The sequence below is a fragment of the Orcinus orca genome, chromosome 11, assembly GCF_937001465.1.
Source record: "Orcinus orca chromosome 11, mOrcOrc1.1, whole genome shotgun sequence".
Taxonomy (NCBI): domain Eukaryota; kingdom Metazoa; phylum Chordata; class Mammalia; order Artiodactyla; family Delphinidae; genus Orcinus; species Orcinus orca.
In genome coordinates this window covers 8,918,788-8,938,454 of record NC_064569.1, presented here as the reverse complement: position 1 = coordinate 8,938,454, position 19,667 = coordinate 8,918,788, and the positions used below count along the sequence as shown (strand labels likewise).

At 48.0% G+C, this 19,667-nt stretch overlaps 1 protein-coding gene across 7 annotated transcripts in view; it reads right to left on the bottom strand.

The window, feature by feature from the left end:
• ETV6 (ETS variant transcription factor 6) overlaps positions 1-19,667 on the bottom strand; it is a 250,835-nt gene that overhangs the window by 210,749 nt on the left and 20,419 nt on the right. The window lies entirely within an intron of this gene.

Sequence of the window (19,667 nt, the reverse complement as noted above, 5' to 3'; positions counted from 1 at the left end):
CAATATCACTTATATGTGGACTCTAAAACATGACACAAATGAACTTACCTACGAAACAGACTCACAGACATAGAAAACAGACCAGTGGTTGCCAAGGGGGAGGGAGGGATGGTTGGGAGTTTGGGGTTAGCAGATGCAAACTAGTATATATAGAACAGATAAACAACAAGGCCCTACTGTAGAGCACAGGGAACTATACTCAATATCCTGTGATAAACCATCATGGAAAAGAATATGAAAAAAATATATATATATATACGTAAAACATACACACACACTATATATAAGATAGATAACCAACAAGGACCTACTGTATAGCACAGGGAACTCAACCCAATATTCTGGGATAACCTATATGAGAAAAGAATCTAAAAAAGAATGAATATATGTACATGTATAACTGAGTCACTTTGCTGTACACCAGAAACTAACACAACACAATTCTAAATCAACTATATTTCAATAAAGTAAAAAAAATTTTTAAGTGCCATGTGCTAGACACCCCGAGGGCCCCGGATTATAGAGATGGGTACACTGCAGCCCTTCATCCGGAAGAGTCTGGCCCAGGTGCAGGCACCAAAGCAAAGGACGCCACAGCGAGGGGTTAAGGGCCACAGCTGCCTGCCTGAGGGACCAGGGAGAGCTGGAGCACAAAGCTCTGCCTTGGGAGGTCGGAGGGCCTGAGAGACGTCGAGGATGAACAGGGGCTCGTCAGGTGGGGTGTGACCAACGTTAACACGGCAGGTGCTCTTAGCGGCCCTATAAAGCAGGTGCTGCTACCCTCACTGTACAGTGAAGAAACGGGAAGTTTAAAGAGGATAAATGACTTGCCCCTAAAGTTACAGAGTGGCACTAGCCTGACCCCATTACACACCCAGCCTGTTGAATCGGAGGCCTGTCTTCACCGTGGCAATTCCAATAGTATCCTGGCTATCACAGGTCCTCAGTTCGTATTTGTCCAATTAATCCATGTCATTGGACCCTATCTCTCATGTTATTTTAGCTATACCCCAATAAACCAACCAAGAAAGAGTCACATAAACATCACATAGCAGGCCAACTGCTTAGGAAACAAGGACAGGTCTTCACGTAGGGCCATCATGTCAGGCCAAAGGCTGTGTGTGTGTGTGCGCATGTATGCGTGTATGTATGTAAGTATATTTCCAAAGAGTCCTGATATGCACGTGCCATCTATATTGTCTTATTTAGAGTCAGGAAAGAACTTGGATTCTCAGCAGGAGTTCAGTTCAGCTTTGTAATTAGTGGCAGAGAGAGAGAGAGAGAGAGAGGGAGAGAGGGAGGGAGGGAGGGAGGGAGGGAGAGAGGGAGGGAGGGAGGGAGGGAGGGAGGGAGGGAGGGAGGGAGGGAGGGAGGGAGGGAGGGAGAGGGGAAAGGTTCCTCAAAAGCCAGACCCATCTATCTTCCTCACCTTTTCCAGAGGCAGCAACTAGAATTGATCTGTGAAGGCTTTTCCTGTCTCACAGGCACATCCAGAGAACCGCAGTGTCTTTGCAGGAAGGAGCGAATGATAAGGGAGACCTTCCTTTAGATGATTTGGTTTGGATTTAACGGTAAGCAGAGAGTCCATTTAAAAAAACCCACCACAGCTCATGTATAACTCAAGATTCTGAATTCACAACTAAAAATAAAAAACTCCATGTTGTCCTCTGCATAAACAAACTTGTAACGACCTGACTACATCTGACAACACTGCAGATCCGCTCAGCGAACAGTCCTGCAGAGCCTGATAGGAAGTATCGGGATCTGAAGAGCATCAGACACTGAGCTACATACAGAATCAATCAAAGATCAGATTCTGTTTTCTACACATCCCTTCAGTCAACAGGTATTTCTGGGGGCCAACTCAATGTCCAGCACTGTGGTCACAGACACAAACCCGGGGGGGCCCTGACTTGATGGGCTTATTGTCAAGTAGATGGATATAAACAGGCAATTCCAAGACCAGGTGATAGAAATTTCAAAATGGGTGCACTGAGCAGGACATCTCACCCAGACTCCAGGGGCCAGGAAGAGTCTCCTGGAGGTGAGACCTGAGGATGAGTAGTCAGTCGGGAGAAGAAAGATGGGAGGAGTGTTTCCGGAAGATGAATGGCATGTGCAAAGGCCAGGAGAGGAGAGGATGGTATCTGTGTAGAATCCTCAGGAGCTGGTGTGGGTAAAGCAAGTCTCAGAAAAGAGGGGAGGGGCGGGGACAGACCACGCGGTGGGCGTCGTAGGCCAAGAAAAATGCATGAAGCTTGCATGCCCCATCACTCTGCCTCACTTGGCAGCTCCCAGCCCCAGTGACTGCTTGCCATCATCTCCAGAGCCATCGCCCAGCCTGGGTCCCTTCCAAACTAACGAGGAAAGTGAGCGACATGGACAAGCAAGTAGTGGCCATAGACTGTGGCCAGAAACACAGCGCAAGGAACAAGATAGGAACATTCAACTCACCTTCAATGGCTTTTTCTTTACAGTATTGTTTCATTTACCAATTTCTAGGTACACTTAACTCCTCCTTAAGTATGTTTTTCTGGAAAGGGGAGGGGAAAGCCCATGTCTGAGCTTCAAATTGACATTTCCTCTGAATGTACACTCTGCACTGACTTGAAGGGCCGTATCATGAAGTTTGGGAGAGTGCATTTTCCAAAGGACTGACTGCATAGATGCCCCCGCTCGGTGACATATAATAGTTTTCAAATACGTGTTAGCATCACTAAAGGACTTCCAAGGGCTTTTTTTGTTGGATCACTTGCTTCATTTTTGCCCTTTGTAGCAGAAGTACAAATGGCAATCTCTACGAGGTCCTTGCTGAATGCTTTCTGGTTAATTCTGAGATCAAGCCAAAAATACCCAGGAGCTACAGGTGCTCTGGGGCAACAGCATACCTTAAGAAAACATTCCTGTGTTATTGTTCCTTATAGTAATAAACTTGTGTGGGTTGGAAAACTAGGCTCACCTCTGTGGCTACCGCTAGGTCTGTAACTGTAAATAAATATATGCCCACAGAGAGGCAAGTCCTGCCCCAGGAGCTGGAGGGGGGACTGGGTGGACCTACACAGCCCAGGATGCCTTTGATTCCTTCAATAAGTGTTGACCGAGGGGCTGCAGCTTCCCTCCAACATTAATCGGGCCGTGGCCTCCATCACACCACCGCCAGGCTCTGTATGGCCCTCGGCAAGGCAAGGACACACAGCCCCCCGGCCTCCTGAGTCCCAGCACCCCGTTCCCAGCTCCTGGAGGACAGGGGAGCAGTGAGAGAGCAGAGGCCGAGCTGTCTCCTTCCTCATCCCTCGCCTCCATCATCAGGCCGGGAGATAGACATTGACGCTCTCCTGGAAAAAAGAAGCAGGAAGCAGCTGCCTCCCAAGTGCAGTGTTGCACAACCCGGTCATCGTGGGGAAAACACCAGAAACAAACCCCCCAAAATCCCCTAAGTCCCGAGCCACAGGACACATTTTAGCAGGGCTCCAGATGGTGCCGAGCCAAGGGTGCTTCCATTTTCTGTTTTCTGCGCATCTTCATGACACGAAAGAGACTGTCACCCCTGTGGATCATCAACCCTTAAAGACAGGCACGCTGTGACCAACAGCTTCTGGAATCTTCCAACCTGGAGCTATGGTGCTACTTAATGAAAATCACTCGTGAAACAAAGTATTACTTTTTCTTTTTCCACTTTAAAAGCCTGAGCTTCCCTTCTTGGGTCACCGGCCGGCCATCTGCTCCCTGGCCCAGAATTCCTGCTTTCCCTCTTCCTCCACACGCCCATTTTCACATCCTCTGGCATTTTACATCGCGATGTCCCAGGGCCTGTGCAGCTCGCAAGCAAAGACTTCCCAAAAATCTAGGCAAAAAAGGAAGGAAGCTAACGATCTGGCCACGCGAGCTCAAGCCCTTTATTGTTTGCTGGATTCCGCACATTGTCCTGCCTGGGGGGCGGCGGGGACGTCTGCTGTCCCCAAGGTAAACGCCAGCCAACGCGTCACATGTGCGTTACCGTTACCCTGTACCTTTCAGGGGAAGCGGGTACGGAGGTCATTCTTTCTGGGTAAAGGAAAAGTCTCTGGGATACATTTGCATTGGCAGAGGAATAAAAATGACACCTGCTCCAACCAAATTCCACGAGCCAGCCGCTCCATTCCTGAGCTCTATTACTGAACTGCACTCACAACAGTCGTGAATCACTGCCAAACCCCAGTTTGGAGACCACGGGCCAGAGTCTGACCGGGCTGGTCGGGGGAGAGGAAAGATCACTGCAACAACAGACACCGGCAATTTCGGGCCAGGATCAAACGCGGGACCATTAGTCACGAAAACAACTGAAAATGGAATCCGGCAATAAAAATCAGACCAGCCCTCTTATGTAAGAGACAAAACCGATGTATTTGGAACAACTACAACTATAAAATGGGGAGGGCTTGGGAGGACAAAACGCTGATTTGTGAAGGAATGCAATCTTTTATCCAACATCACTGCTCCTCAGGCACCTCCTATGTGAACGCTGTATGACTAAGAAGTTCAAGGTTTAGACCTGGCTTTGCTGCCTTTGCACACGTAGAACTCTTCTGAGCTGTCCCTCAGTTACTCAGGCAGCAAAAGGTTTAATTCCCTGACTACCTTCCTCTGGATGCCACGAGAGCCCTTCTTTCATTCTGCTTGCACGTGACCTCTCCCCTCCTGCCTCAGCCCACTCTCCAGAGCCATCTCACAGACGTCCCCAGACTGTTTCTCGCCGAAGAAAGCCACACACCCCCTCCTCGCTCAGCCCTCCCACCGCCTCAGAGCGCTGCCCCCTCGCAGCCTGGCCCACGCCCTGAGAACACCCGGGCCTGACACCACCAGGGCCACGAATGGGCCGCAGGAGAGCCGCTCACAAGTACCAGCTCCAGCAACTGAGATGCTCTCCCTTCCCTTCTGTCACTGAACGTTCAAGTTCCAGGTTAGTGAGGAAGGCCGGGTTTTAGAGCCTGGAGCATCCTCCAAACAGGGAAAAGGCTGAGGGATTCGCAAAGGGCTTTCTCGTCATCACGCGGTCTTCCCGGGCAGTGAGATGGCAACAGCATTCATCCCGGGAGGACCTGGGGTTTCCCACACGGCAACTGCAGTGGGGGCTTCTGATGTTCCAGGGCACTCGGCTCAGCACCTTCCTTCCCTCACTCCAATCCGGAGCTCAGTACTGCTGGGTGGTCCCTTTCCTGAAGACGTGGCAACTCTGAAGGGCAAACATTTCATACCGGGGACCCCAATTACACGTGGTGAGGGTCACCGAGGTTTCAGTAAGGTGGCCGTCTGCCACGGGTGGCATGGTGTGTGGGCTCTTGTGCCGATTCCCTCTTCAACTCTGCTTTGGCTCTGCCTTTCGGTGAGTAGCACTGTCTATCACATGCAAGCTTAGTTTCACCCCATTAACGGAGGGCAACTGTATTAGCCATATGAGTCTGAGCTGCCGTGTTATTTAATTGCTACACTGCTGTGTTAACGAAGTTAGGAGGGGGGCTGGCAAGCACGTAGATCACCTTCACGTACAGATATTTGTGGTTTTGTTTTTCCTTCTGCCAGCTTGCCTCTCTGTTTCAATTGCCTACCATCTGCCTTTGAACAATCTAAGTGCGAGCAGATAGATTTTATTTGGAGGATGCAACGCTTTGAGCTCCTCCTAGGAAAGCATTTTCACATAGTGGTGTTCAGAGTATTGGTTGCTTAACGGGATCTCGGAGGCCATTCAGTTTGGGCCGGGAGTTGGTTTCTTTTCACAGTCGAAGTACATTATAAAATTAAAAACTCAGGATCACAGGTTTTTTTAGCAGAAGGAAACAGAGTGGTCAGGGGGCTGGAACCAACCTCTCGCCTTAAAATGAGCCCTGAAACACCCAGCAGGAGTGCAGGCAGCCGGACAGGGGAGCAGATGGTGTGTTATGTATAAGGTCTACTTCCCACTCCACCATCCTTAATCGCTTTGAGTTTTTTTTTTTAATCCAAACATGAAGACCTTCTGAGTTTGCGGTTTTCTTCACATGACCAAAAACACCCAACTGAAAAGGAGACATATTCACTCTGTTCACCTGGTTGATTTAAAAAAGTTTTCCCACTAAGTAGAGTGATTTGACTTCAACTGATCTGTTATTTAGAAAATACTTCTAAAATAAAACCACCTACTGAGTTAGAAATCAGGAAGCTGGCAGGGAGTCAGAAGACCTGGGTTCTAGTTTGAGTCTTGTCTGAAACTCCTCAAAGCTGTAGCTCTAAGTGTCTAAACCCTAATTCTAATGACCATCTTCCGAGCGACAAGTGCTCGGCAGTCAGAACATTTTAAACCCTACCAGGCAAGTTTCAAGGCGTTAATACTTATGGCAGTGTCATGCTTTAAGTGGAAGGAAATTTCACCGACCACCAAACCATATTCAAGCTTTACTTCTCATTTACAAAGAGGGAATTAGTACGTATAGCTGGCCTGGTCTTAAAACTGAGCCTATAAGCCACCTCCCTAAATCTTCTCCCCACATTTTTAGAAGAGTGAGAACTTCTCTGCTTTCATTACTAAAATGAGGTTGCTCTTTGGTGGGGTATGACTCAAACAGAATTCCCTCAACTCTTTCCCTCTATTCCCAGAACAGTGTATGTTGAAACTACGCTTATACCGAAAAATCTTACAAATGGGTGGTAATAAAATGTCAGAGAATATGGCTACTTCAGTAAAAGTCTGACAAGGAAAGCCCATTTAAGGAAATGCAGTTTTACTACTTATATGCAGCACATTGTGCACTATAAACTCTACTATAAAATGAGAAAATTATAATTCCCAATAGGCTAATACCCTACAGTAATATATCACCAACATTAAAACTCTTAACATACAAAGATTAATTATTAGCTGCTGAAATTAAAGCAATAATTGTAATAATTTCTAAGGCCATTAATGAAAAAACTCATACATTTAAACTGGGTTTCTTACCCAAACTGAATGAGATCCACATAAATTACAAAAAGAGTAACTTTCAAGCTTCTCCTCTGTAAGAATTACATGAACTATTTCTCAATTATTATAAATTTGGAATTATCACTATACCAAAAGCTGCCTAAAACCTACTTTCCTTCCCCTATTTCCAAAGGGCTTGCTTGATATAAATACCAAATACTATTATGTCCATTTAGCAAATTTAGGTAATGAAAACTGGTATAATAATCTCTAACTAATAGGAAGGAATACCAGCATACCCCAAAGAATATGACAAACTTAAAGGGAAAAAGGAAACGATAAACTACAAAATGAACAAACCAAGATGAACAAGTACTAAAACAGTAATTTGGGACAATGGCCTATCACCTCACAGCTGTCAAAGTGCCTATCATCAAAAGGAACACAAATAACAAATGTTGGCAGGATGTGGAGAAAAGGGAACCCTTATACACTGTTGGTGGGAATGTAAATTGATGCAGCCACTATGGAAAACAGTATGGAGGTTTCTCAAAAAACTAAAAACAGAACTACCATATGACCCAGCAATTCCGCTCCTGGATACACATGCCAAAAAAATGGAAATACTAACTCGAAAAGATACGTGCACCCCAATGTTCTCAGCAGCATTATTTACAATTGCCAAGACAAGACACGGAAGCAGCCTAAGTGTCCATCAACAGATGCATGGATGAAGAAGATGTGGTGTGTATATATACACACACACACATATACACACAATGGAATACTACTCAGTCGTAAGGAGTAAAACTTTGCCATTTGCAGCAACATGGATGGACTTAGACGGCATTGTGCTAAGTGAAATAAGTCAACAGAGAAAGACAAATACTATACGGTATCTCTTGTATGTGGGATCTAAAAAGATACAACAAACTAGTGAATATTAAAAAAAAAGCAATAGACTCACAGATATATAGAGAACAAACTAGTGGTGACCAGTGGGAAGAGGGAAGGGGGAGGGGCACAATAGGGGTAGGGGACTCAGAGGTACAACCTATTAGGTATAAAGTAAGTTACAAGGATATATCGTACAGCATGGGGAATATAGGAAATATTTTACAATAACTATAAATGAAATAGCCTCTAAAAATTGTGAATCACTATATTGTACACGTTTAACAATATTGTATAGCAACTATAACTCAGCTTTAAAAAATAATAAAATAAAGAAAACAGTAATTTGGGAAAAAACCCAAAAAACAGTAATTTGGGGAAGGAACATGATTTGGGCAGAATCATCAAAGAACAAAGAGAAGGGCAAGAGAGAGTGAAGATAAGCCAGAGGCCACCAGGGGTACCAGAGTGCCCAGTCCTGGGATGGAGCAAACCTGTTTTTGGAGAACTCAACGTCAGCACACACTGTTTTAAAGGTTCACAAACCGCACATTATGTGCTGGAGGGTGAGGGTTTCTACTCTGGGAATATGAATGAATGCATGATGAAATGAAGGAGAAAATGTTATCTTGATAAAGAAAAAGAAGGCTCGCATCTGAACCGAACATGGGAAGTGCTCCCCAAAATAACTTTACAGGGAAAAGAAAGACTGGGGGAGGATGAGAAGGAACCCGGGAACTGAACGGGAAAGTTAAGTCGGCTAATAATAGAGACAGAAGGAAGTACTGCGCCCCAGGAGATAGAGACGCAAAGGAAGAAAACGCAGGCCGGCCAGCCTGGGAATCGCGGGTAATTACCCTATTGCACAAGAGGCTGTACAGCCGGGGCCTGACCGAAAAAAAAGAAAAAGTCCATCTCTCCCCACCCCCCAACTTCTTTTAGATCAGACTTCGAAGTCACTTACAGCACAAGCTTGAGATTGGCCCCTGCAAGCCTTAAAGAACTCGACTATTAACTGTGAACAGCATTTTGATGCTCTGGGAATGTGTGTGGGTTTGATGTGGTGTCGGAACCGAAGTAAAGCTCAGGAAAGGGAAGTGAATTTATGCAAAACTCATTTTTTTTTTCAAAACTCTTTAAAGATGAATATGGGTGTGTGTGTGTGTGTGTGTGTGAGTGCGCGTGCGTCCACGTGCACACGTGAGTGGGTGTGTATATACTTAGACCCAATTGCAAAGTGAGAGTTGCAAAGAGTTCTGGGGGTCTGAAGACACGGCCCTGAGGTCAGTCCAGTACAGCTGGAGGAAAGCCAAGTTCAGGAGCACCCGGGGCAGCTGCCTGCCATCTTAGAGCGCAGGACGCGCCAAAGGAATCAGGCTGCTGGCCAAGGAGTCCAACATCCTGCTCTGAAGATGGCCAGTAAGGAGGCGTGTGCTCCTGGGTGTGTTTAACAGAGCGCGCACACCTGGCTGGGCAACTGCGCAATCTGATACCACAGGGGGGGAAACTTCTTCCTGATCTCAGCGCGTGATCGGATTCTGCCCTGAAGCAGAAGGCTTAAGTGTCCTTTTTGCAACTTTTATCCAGAAGAAAGACAAACAGACTCACTGGTCCTTCTCAATACCAGCCAAGGGTCATAAAAAATGAAGGAAGTACAGAGGAGACCCACAGTGTGGTGTCTTCGGTCACTGAGTGTCACCTTGGCCACGCTGGAAGGCTGGGGGGCAGGAAAGCTATTCTGCAACAGGCCTGATCTCACGCAATTTTATTTTTAACAAGCGCTAGGTTGTTAAAATATACCAGCGCACCCTTTTGTAAGCCTTGCCACATAAACGAAAAACACTGAGAAGTCCTTTATCAGATGACATGTCACAAGTTAGGGTTTGGAAAACACGGTAACTCCTGCTGGGGGATGGGGGATGCCCCCCTACACACAATTTCGTGGGCACTTGTTACTTCATTCCTATTTCTATTTCAACAGCTCCTTAAGGAATGCGTCCTGAAACTTTCCTCGTAGGCAGGTCAACTTTTAAGCAACGCAAGTGAAACCAATGACTGACGGCCCTAATGTAGTCACAGAGGTTGGAAAATGTGTCCATAAGGAGGGTGCTAGAACTAGGACTGTAATGCCTCGCAGGACCAAAAGGGAGGGAATCCCAAGATTAGATTGCTTGTCCTGATGCTCAGGCACCCAGCGCCCACCAGGGCTAGGCCCAGGTTCCCCTGCTCCCGGAAGAGTAAGCTTACCCTCGGGTCTGGTAAGGCCGGAAGGGAGAGAGAGGAGGAAATGGCCCTTCCATCAACGGCCTTGGCAGTGGAGAGGCTGGGCCAGGGGAGTGACAGTGGGAGGAACGCGGGCGGCACCACGTCATCCGGGTGTGAGGTGTATGATTTGAGGGTTCTGAAGAAGGCGTGCGCTTCGCGGCTACCCGCACCCCAGCAGCTTCATGAATGTGTCTTTTCACTGGGCACACACGGCCCTAGGCTTTGCTGCTGCCCAATGCGGCTCAGAGGAGCATCCCTGCAACAGCGCCCGACCTGCCTGCCACACAGCCCCTTGTGGAGCCTGAATGGAAGGCAAGGGAAACCTAGGACACCCTGAGAGGACAGAAGGGCCTGGGGGTCAGGCACCATGGAGACGGCCCCACCTACAGCCAGGAAGAGCCCAAGGCCAGGAGGGCTGGCGGGCAGCTGCAGGGCAGCTCTGGGAAAGAGAGCTGCTGGCAGATGACAGTTTGGGGGGAACTGTAAAAGAGCCCTGGCTGGGGTCTGGCTGGGATCGGGAAGTTGCAAGTTCTCACCTACCCTGAGGCCCCCAATCCCACCTGTCTGTCTGTCAATGGCAACAAGCGTAGGGAGAAAAGGAGTCACCTGGGCCCCTATGGAAGGCCCAGGTGTGTCTGCTTGTACCTGAGCATACCTGGCTTCTCCAGACTGGTCCATCTCACACGCGTCAGGTTGTTCCTAACTCTAATATACTCCCCTGACGGCCTTGTCTTTAAGGACACAGCACTGAGCTCTCCACTGTAAATGGAAATGTGGAAGCTGTCATACCATCCATATGACAGGACCTGGGGCTGCTTTTCTAGTCCTGTGGTACCTTCAGTTTTCTCGCTGCTTTAGCCCCCAGGGCAACCCACTGGGAGTGAACTAGAGCTCCAGAGAGATCACCCCCCAGGTTAAGTGTGGAAGAGAACAGCGATCTGGAGAAGACGGCTGAGGAGTTGACGGACGGAAGGGTCAGATCCCTCCCTTTTCCTGGAAGGGCAATCCCAGACTTCGCAGAAAGCTCGCAAGCTGCCCTGCTCTCAGGTCACCTCCGCCACCCAGTGAGCAGACGGGTGAGGCAGAGAGCAAGCGGCGGCCCCTCATTCCCGGAGGATCACAGTCAGCAGTGTCAGGACTGCACGCACTACAACCAACAGCCCCCAGCTCTCTCTCCCAGACCCGAGAGGCACGCTGAGCCGGGAAAAGAGGACAGATTTCTGATATGTTCACTCACTTGGGGCTGTCCGTGCTCCACCCTGCGCAACCAGCCTAAAGGTTCTCAAGCCTCGTCTCCAGCTGCCTGTGTTCCTCTCTGGAATATGGGCCATCAAGATGGAAAGATCTAGCAGGTGCTCTGTGTGTACGTGTCAGTTCAGGGATTGAGTCTCACGGGGGGACTTAGGTATCGGCGTGGCCCTGCCATGCGGTCCTGACACTGCAACAGAAATGAGCTCTCTCCCTTTCTTCCTCCCTCTACCTTCAAGGGGTATTTACTCAGGACTTCAACTGTGCAAGGTTTTCAACTTACACTTCTCTTAATGTAGCACAGAGCCTAGCGCCCACCGAGCCCATTAACAGAAGATTAATAAATACTTGCTGATTTAAAAAATTCCATTCAACTAAAGGACACTGGACTTTCTCTGTGCCGGGCACTGAGCTGGACGTTGGAAATATAAAACGAATCCATCAACCTCTTGCTCTCGGTGCATTCTGACTCCAGCTAGAGGATGAGGCACATGCAAACTATAATAGGATCACTGCCAGTAACGGAGACAAGTTCAACGAGGCTGTAGGATGCTGTGCCTGACAGCACCAGGGAAGGCTTAAGAGACGGAATTCAGATGACAAGTTGGCTACCAGGCAGAAGAAGGATCGGGGCAAGATTCCAGGCATAAAAGTTCATAACGTGGTTTGGGAGAACGACAGGTATTGGTTGGACCACAACGTGGGGCAGGAGGGTGGAGATGATTCTAGTGATAGAACGGCAGCCTGTCCAGGGTCTCGATGCCCTGATAGAGAGCTGGGTTTCATCCTGAACTGCAGCGTCAGAAAGGGCCTGGTGTGATCAATTTCTTGTTTGCCAAGAATCATTCTGGGCTGGTTGGGAAGGAGCAGGGAGTGTAGGAAGGAAGATCAGGTGGGAGACAGCTGAAGAGTCCGGGGCCAGAGGGAGACAGTGTTAGTCAGCATGGAGAAGAAAGAACAGCGTGAGAGACATGGGGTGTGGGCCGCACAGGACCCAGAAGCCCGGAGAAGCAACCACGGATGAGTCCGTTGGTGCCCCGTGGACCAGAGAACGGTCCTCACTCCCCACCCTCGTCTTGCATGGCTTTTGTGGCCACACTGGCCTCTGAAGGAGAGAGAGGTGACTTGGCAGAACTATTATTACTACCCTCCTTTTGGCTCTTCTCTCCGGTGAGTCGTATCCTGGACGGTTTTCTGTAGCTCTATCTTTACGCCCTGAGACTCTCAGATTCTTTTAATAGAAACCTCCACCGAGGAGAGCTGCCGTCTTCTATCCCATTAATCCTGCTCATCAGCACCTCCTGGCAGTTATCTAACCTCCATGGGACAAAAATAAATAAAGAAGTAAACGATAATAGTAAGGCTCTGCCAGGCTAGCAAACTGATCCGGGCAGGGGATTATAAGAGACACCTGTTTTTCAACACAGCAGCTGCGAACACAGTAGAAGCGTGGCATCCTGGAAACAAGAAAGAGTTCTCATTAAAACCCAAGAGTACCACAAACTGCCATGGACCGATTTCCAGCTATGTCACCTGAATGTGAAGAGAAGTTCCAATAAGACTAGACACACAAAAGGAACCCTGCTTCACTGAACTTAGAATTTGAATGTTAGTTTGCTTATGGGGAGGTGATTCACCTATTCATCCAAGTATTCTAAATCCTTAAAGCAGCTATTATGCACTTAGGGTGTTATCATAAACATACCAAAGCTTTTTGAAGTCTGGGTGAGCCATACCCTGTGCTGACCAAACCCCTCTTCATTTAAACCGGAACACGGCCCAATGGACAAAGTGGACATTGACATAGGAGCAAACAGACAACATTTAAAATGATCTTTTCAAGATACATGCACCCCAGCGTTCACAGCAGCACTATTTACAATAGCCAAGACATGGAAGCAACCTAAGTGTCCATCGGCAGATGAATGGATAAAGAGGCGGTACATATATACAGTGGAATATTACTCAGCCATAAAAAAGAATGAAATAATACCATTTGCAGCAACACGGACGGACCTAGAGATTATCTTACTACGTGAAGTCAGTCAGAAAGATAAAGACAAATGTTATATGATATTACTTATATGTGGAATCTAAAAAATAATACAAATTCCTAAAAAATTTACAGAACAGAAACAGACACACAGACATATAAAACAAACTTATGGCTACCAAAGGGGAAGGGGGGGTGAGGAATAAATTAGGAGTACAGATTTAACAGATACACACTACTAGATATAAATAGATAAACAATAAGGTTCTACTGTATAGCACAGGGAACTATATTCAATACCTTGTAATAAACTGTAATGGAAAAGAATTGGAGAAAAGAATATAAATATATACACATATATGTATAACCAAATCACTTTGCTATACACCTGAAACTAACACAATATTGTAAATCAACTATACGTCAATGAAAAAAATTATCTTTTCAGTCCATTCACCACTGAAAATATGCCCCCCCCCACACACACACACAATCTACCAACATATAAGCACCACAGGCAAACTGTTTCATAGCTGCAATATGTACACATTACCTTTTCAGACCAGACCAGGGAGATGCTCTTAGAAACAGCTTGTTAACAGCCCCTCGCATTGCTGTTTAACAATCCGTTCATAGCCCATCAGGAAGCCAGCCCTCCAAGGAGATATATTTTACATCTACATGTAGGGTTTCTTTGCCACAAGGCTGGGTTTCATGCAATCTTTCACTCTATACGCTGGAAAACAGATTATGCCATAATTGCTGAGACATACGATCCTATGAGCATGCAATACATCTGCACATATACAGAGTCACAAGAACAAACCCTTGGAATAAAAGCAGAATGATGTCCAAGGAAGCACAAGCCACCCCATACAGTCCCGACCAGAACTAAAAATAGTGCAAAAAGACCTGGTGTCAGCTACCCTCGCACTGTTCCCTCCAGAACACGCTACTTCTAACCTCCAGTGTTGGTGTTTAAGCTTGAGCCTTCAATAACTGTACTTAGAAACCTTTCCCTGACCCAAAGAAGCTACTTTCCAGGCTTTGGATTGTGGAGCAATAGTTCAATGCACTTCAATTATGAGGCCATTAATGTACACAAGACGCGAACAAAGCGCGAAGCTGAAATTGTGAATTTCCCCCAAAGCCTAACATGTGTGCCCTGCGGCCACTAGGGCCAGCTGAGAGATTACCTTTCTGGCAAATGGAAACCCCTGAAGCTCTAAGTACCATCAACTGCCCAAAGTGCAGCCAGCTGGACCCCGCCTGGGGAAGCGTGAGGCCAAAACTTCCCCAAAGTGGCGCAACCTTGTCAACACAGCCCCAGGCGGAGTCCCAGAAGGATTAAGAGAGAAAAGCACCCTAAGTATATACAAGACCCCAAGAAGAATCACAAGCACCAATATGGGGGCCAGAGCTGTGAAGTGGATCCTTCCTCATAATCCATCTGACATGTAGCCTGGCGGTCCACAAACATGTGCATCGGGTAGGATAACGAGATTTGCCCAAACTAGGCTCTGCAGGTCATCCTAAAATGGACCCAAATAAAAAACAGGAGGTGTTGCGAACTCATTTTCACCTATAACCTAGATAAAACTAACCAAGAAGCAAGAGGACTATACTCCCGTCCACCCACACCCCTCGCCATGGCAAACCTTTAAATACCACAGTTGAAATGGAAACGTACCCAGAACCATCGTTCCCTTCAGTGGGACTGTTCAAGGCCATGGCTGACCACGAAAGCGCGCGCAGGCATCCCCCTACCTTACAGAAGCTCCACTTGGCCATTTCACCAAATCTTTCGAGACAGACAGATTCTCAGAAAAGCAGGCTAAGGTTAACAGTGACTTGCACCCCGGGGCCCGGCTCGTCCCTCTGCTGGAATAACAGGCAGGGCCTTTCGGCGGGGTGTGCGTGGCTTTCTGCCTTTTCTTGCATTTTTAAGGTTCTTTTCCCTCCGAGGCCTCGTCCCACACATCTCCAAGCAGAGCCCACGACCTTGCACCCAGAAAATGAGAAATAAATCTGCCGTTGATGTCAGTGGATCTTTATTCATTTTCTAGGGTAGGGAGCTTAGAAAAAGCCAAGGTGCCAGGGAGGGTGGGAGCACGTAAGACGGGTATACTAATAGGTGCCCTACTTGAGATGTAACCCAACACCTAGGTCCCTGTGCCCATCTCCCTCCCGTCTGGGTGAAAGTTAAAGATCCCCTTACAGCATGCTGAAAGAGATTAGAGGATCACCACTGCAGCCTTCCTGTGCTCGCCAGCATTCCCCCAGGATTCCATCGTATCCAAAAACTGCTTCTGACCTGCAGCTGACTTTTGCTTCCGAGAAGCGTGCCCTCACCACTCATGCATGGCCCCGCCAGGAGCACAGAGCCTCAGAGGTGCACAAGAGCAGAATGCCAACTTCGGAGAGAGGCTTTGTTTCTCTGGGTCTGAGGGCAAAGCCTCTTGCCTTCCCAACGGGTATTGTCTCCCATCCCAACTCACCCTAAAGTGTTCAAGTCAGCAGACCCGGGGCAGGACTCGGGGGCACAGAGTCAAACATGGAGCTGGCAGCCTTCCAGGGGACTTGAGATGTCGTCAGCCAAACTGGGTCATTCAGATCTCCACAACCGGGAGAAGAGGAGACTCACCCAGACTGGGGACCTAGGCCGCTCGGAATTCACCCTTAAATGACAGTTCTCCCACCCAGTGCACCTCACTTTGGAGACAGGCCAGATCGAGAGGTGCAGAGTGAGAGTGATCCTGACCTGCCGTCCCCACCCATCACTGGCCACGACTGTCAAGACCATGAGGACAGCCACGGTCTCGACAGAACAAGGCACCAGTCAAGTGAACTCATGACCCGGATTTTTCAGATCTCAAGTCGAAAGGACACGGCAGCTACCAAATGCATGAGGGGGCCAATCTTTCAGATTGCCCAGTTCCCAGAACCAGAGGTGCCAACTCCAGGGCAGGAATTTGGACACGAGAGCACCCACAGAGGCCCAAAGAAATGAGAACTCACTTCTGTCCCCCCGGGTGCCCGGCCTGTGATCACAAACCTACACACGAAAAGACAGCGCTGGACCAGATGGCTGAGTCAGGAGACACGACCATGTGGTCTGCTCTGGCAGGAGGCCGACGTGACGGTCACAGATAGTGTCTGGGAAAGATATATGGTCTAGAACAATGAAGGAAGGAAGTAACATGGAAAGAAGTTGCCTTCCCTGTCTGAGCTTCCACCAAGCAGTCCAGAAAAGTACTCAGCAAACACCTGCTCCCCTTTTATAACATCTCTTGGCTACACCAGTGGCAGATCTATTTATCCGAGTACTAATTATTAGGCTTCAGACAATACTGGTCCCAAACTGTCTCTTGACCTGGAGTCTTCGTCAGGGATGCCAGCACTGTTCTGGCCACACCACAGCCAGGCTGGTACACGCGAGGCCACCGCTGCACACCTAGACCCACACTTTCCCCAGAGACCCAGGGAGGTGTTAGGGACACGGGTGACGTCAGAGACAGAAAGGCTGTTCTTTGGGGGTTGATTTTTTTTTTTTAATTACAATGCTGATTTCTATCTGTAGCTCATTTCTTCCAGGAAATACTTGAGAGTCAGTATCTCATCTTTGGTTGCTGCTTCCTCATGTATAGGGGATGTCACAGAATCAGGGATTAGTGACCTCATGATACAGAGAAATCTTCAGAAAGATGAAGCCACCTGGCCTCATCATAACCCACCGGAGAGGGCTACAAGAGAGCTGAGCAGAAAAATCACCAAAGTTCTCTTGTGTTTTCCAGGGCGAAGGGAGAGGAACGGTTGCTCTCCAGACCCAAGCTCTTTCCTCAACGGCCTAAAAGTGCCCACACCTGCTTCTGGGGACGGCGGCGGAGGCCGCGCACATTCTCTCCCCTGTTCCTCAAAAAGGGTTATTTTCCAGGCCCCATTTCATCTTCTCATTTAAAATGGATATCAAAGGAAAACGCAGGAACGCACCGTAAGTCCACAGCAAAACACTGCTAACAAATACTTCAGCCCCCCTCTTAACATTTACTAAAAACAAAGGTTCCCTCATGCCCCAAAGTTACAAATTTGGCTTCTTCAAACTCTTCCGTCTAAACCTCCACGAAGAGCCATCCACTCCTGACGCTTGGAACTGGAAATTCACCGCCCACGGCAAACAGTGTCTGCTCTGTGGTCAGACAGACACGGGGCTGTGTGCCACACAGAAGCGGACTGAAGAATGGACGCTCCCTCTCGAGTCTCGGCCCGGTCACAAATAATAAGCAACTGTATGAACAGGCAGATCCCTGAATAGGTTTGAATACTTGAGGGCTGAGTAATAACGCCCATCAGAGGCCCTGCACAGTACTTCCAGGCTTCGGGGTTTTTCCTCTCCTTTCATCTCTGGAAACTTATTCAGAACCCTACTAGCTCTGCCCTCACCATTTGAAGATGCAAGAGGCATCTGTTTCTGCCATGTAATTACATCTGGCTCCTTGCTCCTGTTACTGGGGTCTGTAGTCAATGAAAGTCAAAAGCGAGGCTCTGCTGAGCGCTGACTGAGCGACCCCAACCCTGGGAGAAACTCATGGCGACGGTGATACGAGCCCAGCCTGGGAGTTGGCCCACCTGCAAGGCCTGGAGTTCAGTTCAGGCGGTGCCACAAACCAGCCACGGGAGCTCGAGCAACACCGTCACATCTCTGAGCTCCATTTTCTCAACGGTATAAGGCAGGCACAGGACTAGAAACTCTCTCGCCCCTTCTAGATCCCTGTGATGGGAGGATATATAAAGAGGGAGAAGAACTAAGTTTGGGTGTTTTTAAAACAACGTAAGGCAGTGCCAACAGCCCCCAAAGACAGGTGTTTTTATTACCACTTCAGATGACTTAACAGGTTCAAGCTTAAGATGAACAAGTTCAAGAAGCAGCATTCGCACTCAGGTCTGTCTACTACAGGGTCCTTCCTTCCCCTAGAAGCTCTTCACGGTATGGCAATGACCGCTCCCCTCTTCTCGGGAACTTACCATCCCCTTAAGGGAAACCAGTGTTACAGAGAAGAACCAATGAATAGCATCAGGCAGAATAAAGTGCAAATCAAACTCTGAAGCAGCGCTGACTGGAACTACACGGGATCAACAGTCACATCCCTGAGCATACGCACCCACGGTGCTCACACCAGCGGGGCCACACGCCCTTTTCAGGTCATTCAGGAAATAAGACGGTTTTCCGTGTGTCTGACTCCCACATACAAAGGGAAAATACCCCCGAGGAACACACGAGCTCCGGTGAGCGTGCAGATTTACTGGGTAGTTCTTTCCTGTCTTCTTTGGGGAGTAAGGTATTATTTTCATAAGTCATTCGTCCAGATAGCTGAAGCGTGGCCTTCTAAAAACGTAACGTTATTTCTATGCCAACCATTTTCGCTGGACAGCTTTCCAAAATGCATGACACTATTTCCTAACTTCCTAAATCTCATACTTTACAGTTTGTCTTCAACTTGGACAAGGTCATAATGATGATCATTAATACTGTCGGTCATTGTGTGGTACCAGACAAAGGGGTTTCACTCTCTAGATAGGAGTCCTCACCATGAAGCTATGCTTTCTGAGGTCTTGTCTGCTTTTTGCCAATTTTCCTGGTGTGAGTGTAACACGGTCCCGGGACAGAACACCTGGATCCTGACTCCAGCTCAGCTTTGAAGAGTACTGTGATCTCAAGCAGGCTATTTAAATGCTGCACGGGTCAGTTTCCTCATCTGTTTCATGAGAATCAGGGCTTAGGCTTTCTTAGTCCCTTCTTAACTCCCTCCACGCCATGTCTCTGTGTGCGTCCTTCCCTATGTCTGCTCTGAAGACAGGCTTCATTAAAGCTCTTCAAATCCACAAATGTATAAAGTCAGAGGGCCCAAATTCTCCCTTCATTCCGGGAAATTAGAACAAGGCCAGTAGGGTCAGGTAGCAAGCTATCAAGAAAAAAGATAGGGCTTCCCTGGTGGCGCAGTGCTTAAGAATCCTGCCAATGAGGGGGACACAGGTTCGAGCCCTGGTCCAGGAAGATCCCAGATGCTGGGGAGCAACTAAGCCCGTGAGCCCCTACTACTGAGCCCACATGCCACAACTACTGAAGCCTGCACACCTAGAGCCTGTGCTCCGAAACAAAGAGAAGCCACCGCAATGAGAAGCCCGCGCACCGCAACGAAGAGTAGCCCCCGCTCGCCGCAACTAGAGAAAGCCCACGTGTAGCAACAAAGACCCAAGGCAGTCAAAAATAAATAAATAAATTTATTAAGAAAAAAGATGATTCCTTTGGTGGGGGGGGAATCAGGGAACACCTGAAGAGACATCAAATAGATT